Below are 4,682 nucleotides of genomic sequence, written 5' to 3'. Positions count from 1 at the left end.
TGGGCTGGAAGAAGCACAAGCTGGAATCAAGATTGCCGGAAGAAATATCAGTAACTTCAGATATGCAGATGACACCACCCTTATGGTAGAAAGTGAAGAAGAACTAAAGAGCCTCTTGATGAAAGTGAATGAAGAGAGTGAAAAAGTTGGCTTAAAGCTTAACATTCAGAAAACGAAGATCATAGCATCTGGTCCCATCACTTCATGGCAAATAGATGGGGAAACAGTGGAAACAGTGGCTGACTTTATTTTGGGGGGCTCCAAAATCACTGCAGATGGTGATTGCGGCCATGAAATTAAAAGACGCTTACTCTTTGGAAGGAAAGTTATGATCAACCTAGACAGTATATTAAAAAGCAGAGACATTACTTTGTCAACAAAGGTCCATCTAGTCAAGGCTATGGTTTTTCCAGTAGTCATGTATGGATGTGAGAGTTGGACTGTAGAGAAAGCTGAGCGCCGAGGAATTGATGCTTTTGAACTGTGGTGTTGGAGAAGACTCTTGAGAGTCCCTTGGACTGCAAGGATATCCAACCAGTCCATCCTAAAGGAAATCAGTCCTGAACATTCACTGGAAGGACTGATGTTGAAGCTGAAATTCCGATATTTTGGCTACCTGATGCAAAGAGCTGACTTATTTGAAAAGACCATGATGTTGGTAAAGATTGAAGGCAGGAGGAGAAGGGGACGACAGAAGATGAGATGGTTGGATGGTATCACCGACTCAATGGACATGAGTTTGGGTAAACTCCAGGAGTTGGTGATGGACAGGGAGGCCTGGTGTGCTGCAGTTCATGGGGTCGCAGAGTTGGACACTACTGAGCAACTGAAGTGATACAAAGCCTTTGCCCATAGTCTGTAAGTTGTCCTAATACTAAGACCAAATGCCAAAAGGCACATGTTTTTCCCTGGAGAAAATCTGGAAGAGACAGTTATACTAAAACATACTACTCAGAAGGATCTGTTTCACTGTTTTTGCTTGTGTGAGTGGAATCATTGTGCAGGCATGCACGGTAAGTCACTTCAGTTGTATCTCTTTGCAACCCTATGAACTCTAGCCCACCAGGCTCCTCTGTCCATAGGATTCTCCAGGCAAGAAGTGGGTTGCCATACTCTCCTCCAGGGGATCTTCCTGACCCAGGGATTGAACCTGCATCTTGCATTGAAGGTGGATTCCTTACTGCTGAGGCCACTTCCCCAGGTGGCATCATTAGGCCTCTTCAAACCAAACAGTGTCCTGTGAAAACAGTGAAAGCCAGAAACCAAAGTTCTCATTGTTATGGCCTCTCCATTTTGTTACCGTACGTGGGATGTTCCATATGGAGATGAGGAATAAGACTAAAAGCATAGCTCTTCAGGCTTGAGGGTGTCAAACAACTGGAAATGGCCCTAATCACTTTACATGTATCCCGCCCTTCAAAATAGCTAGCTTGAATCCAATCCAGTGGATGATGTATTATTTAACCTTGAAGTATCAGGCTAGCTTCAAGTCTTTATTGAGTACTCTCTAAGCATATGGCACAGAACTAGAAGATACAGAGGTAAGGAAAAAAGGCCAACAGTAGTTGTGCCAGGGAGGTCATGTTCCTGCCATCCTGATGCTTCCTCACTGAATGAAACTCAGCCAGTAGATCTTCATAGCAATATGGCCGGGGAGTAAGTTGGAAAATATGAGTGGGCATGTAAGCACAAGAGCCAACTCTGCATGGAAATGATGGAGAGTCTTCCAGCCACTTGGACCTCTGGTTGCTCAGCAGCCCAGTGATAAACAATCTCAACTAGGGAAACCACCAGCTGAGAGTTAGGATATTATACCTGCTCAGGACAGTGAAGAGGAAGGGGCACCTGCTCAAGGGCCTGTTATGGAAGCTGATCAATAGGAACTGGCTCTGTTGAAGACTGTGGATAAGCCCCAGAGTGGTCCTGAAGTCAAGGAGGAGATTCTACCAAGTCTAGAGCCCATTAAGATGCCAAAAGCATATGAAGGGACAACCACAATTTAAACAAAGAGACTGAAGCCAAGCATGCTGTCCTTATGTTGGAAATTTGCTGCTAACTATCTCCCGATAAAGTTTCACAACTTAAAAAAAAGAAAAAGGGTCAAAACAGGACCCTGGACCCCAACTTTCAGCTTATAAGCTAGTTGGAGAAAACACAGTGAAGATGGATGAATAGAAGACAATATTTGTTCCTCAAACACCTACTGAGTGCCTAATTTGAGCCAGGCTTTGTGCTAGACAGCAGCAGTACCAAGGATGAATTGGTTCCATTTTGTTCAGTTCAACACTTGTTATTCATTTGGTACATATTTATTGAGTGTATTTGGAGTAGACTACAGCTTTTCAAGCCTTAATGTATATGGAAATCACCTGGGGATTCTGATTCCATGGGTCTGGGGTAAAGCTTGAGACTATACATCTCTAGGAAGCTCCCAGGGAATGCCAGTGCTGTTGGTCCCTGAACCACTCTTTGAATAGTAAAGGACTATGCAATGTCTTGGTTCTTTCCTGGTGGCTCAGAAGGTAAAGAATCTGCCAGCCATGCAGGAGACATGGGTTCAATCCCTGGGTCAGGAAGATCTCCTGGAAAAGGGAATGGCGGCCCACTCTAGCATTCTTGCCTAGAGAATTCTATGAGCAGAATTCTCTGTAACCTGGCAGGTGACAGTCCATGGGGTCACAAAGATTTGGACACAATTGAGCAACTAACACTTTCACTTTTCTTAGAGAGGAAAATAAGATAGCCATGACCCCTGCCCTGAAGAAGCGGATATTCTAACAAGGAATATAAATATTAAACAAGGAAGATGTTCAAAGTCTTAGGAAGAGCATTTTGTGAGGGGACCTAATTTCTCCTAGGAATGAAAAAAAAAAGCTTTCCTGAGGAAGTGATGTTTAAGCTGATAAGAATCTGCAAACAATAAAGGAGGAAGGATATTTCAGATAGAGAGAACAGCATGTTTGAAGGCCTGGAGGTGAGTGAAAGCTCCGATATTCAACAAATATTTACTGAGTTTCGCCATTTTCGGGCTCCATACTGGATATAAAACCCTGCCCCAGATGAAAACACAGTGGGAGAGACAGGCATGGAGACAGATGACTTCAAAATTATGCCGAGAAGTTTTAACGTGGTAATCACAGGATGCCAGAAAGTACTCAAGAGGATTTCCTAACCCAGCCCAGGAGAGAGGACATTGGCACAGAGCCTTTGCTGATGAGTGAAAATAAGGAGAGAGAAAAAGATGTGGCGAGGCAGGAGATCTTGTCCTTGCCGCTGAGGACACATAGTCTAGTGGGGAAGCTGGCAAGTTGTGTTATGTGATGCTGCTGCTGCTGCTGCTGCTGCTGAGTCACTTCAGTCATGTCCGACTCTGTGAGACCCCATAGACGGCAGCCCACCAGGTTCCCCCGTCCCTGGGATTCTCCAGGCAAGAACCCTGGAGTGGGTTGCCATTTCCTTCTCCAATGCATGAAAGTGAAAAGTGAAAGTGAAGTCGCTCAGTTGAGTCCGACTCTTAGCGACCCCATGGACTGCAGCCCACCAGGCTCCTCCGTCCATGGGATTTTCCAGGCAAGAGTACTGGAGTGGGGTGCCATTGCCTTCTCTGATCCTGATGTTAATATAATCACCATCTGGGAACATTGCCTGGCGCATAGTAGGCACTCATTAAAGATGTGTTAACTGGATGAATATCTCAATGCTGTTGGAGTGATAGACTCAGGATGTCCTAGATATAACTGGGTACTAAGTTGTTACCAACTGCAAGTGCCCTAAAAGTTCAGAGCACTAGGGTATGAACAAGAACCGGGCTTGAAGGAAAGCTAGACTCTGGAAATGTAGGGTAGACCAGTAGACATCCATTCTGAAAAGAAAGAAGTATCAGTTCACTGCTGGGAGTAAAGGATTTTAAAAAAAAGCACAAAGCAGGGTTTCTTTACCATCTGAGCCACCAGGGAAGCGTCTAAAGCAAGGTTTCTTAGTCCACGACACTTGGAGCTTCTGGGGCATCTATGAAGCCCCAGAGATTATGTGTGAAATCCTAGGTATTTATACATCCTAGGATTCTTTTTCTGGGCAAAGAGACTAGAACTTCATCAGATGGTCAAAGGAGTCCACTCTCCCTCACCGGGTTAGGACCCTCGGGGAGAGAACAAGCAGCCTATTCTAGGTAGCCTGTGAGCCATTTACTGATTACAAACAGTTACGGCAGTGGAATCCCAGCACAGTCAACCTCAGGTCTGAGTGTGCTAGATGCTTTCAGCCCTGCGTTTGAGTGGCATTTTAGCAGTGTCCTGGCTGCTTCTTGTCAATCCAGACCTGTCCGTGTTGTCAGGGTATCCTCAGCAGTTGATCAAGGTGCCTCATTCCAAAGGCTATTTATATGCACCCAAGTCCTTCCCCTTGAGTTTCCAGCAGGGACAAAGGCCTCTTGTTAGGTTGTCAACTGTTGACATTTCTCTGATCTTTTCTCACAGTTTCTGTTGAGCAGCAGTTGCTGCAACCACCTAAGCATCGAACAAGCAACTGCTTGGAGCAGACTTAATGAATGTCCTGGAGACGAGGCTGCATGCTTATGGACTTTCATGGGACTTTCAAGGTAGTGCATATTGGACCAGGTGCTCTTCCCCCACCTGCTTGTGCTACCAGAGTAAGCACAAAATCTACATATTTGGAGGAAAACA

General features: G+C 45.1%; 1 pseudogene; it reads left to right on the top strand.

The window, feature by feature from the left end:
- The first annotated feature begins 1,670 nt into the window (after positions 1–1,670).
- On the top strand, positions 1,671–2,003 carry LOC120857066 (annotated as a pseudogene).
- The last annotated feature ends 2,679 nt before the right edge of the window (positions 2,004–4,682 follow it).

Source organism: Oryx dammah, unplaced genomic scaffold (genome assembly GCF_014754425.2).
Source record: "Oryx dammah isolate SB20612 unplaced genomic scaffold, SCBI_Odam_1.1 HiC_scaffold_28, whole genome shotgun sequence".
NCBI classification, from domain to species: domain Eukaryota; kingdom Metazoa; phylum Chordata; class Mammalia; order Artiodactyla; family Bovidae; genus Oryx; species Oryx dammah.
The sequence above is the reverse complement of the archived record's forward strand: the minus strand, read 5'-3'. Positions and strand labels throughout refer to the sequence as shown.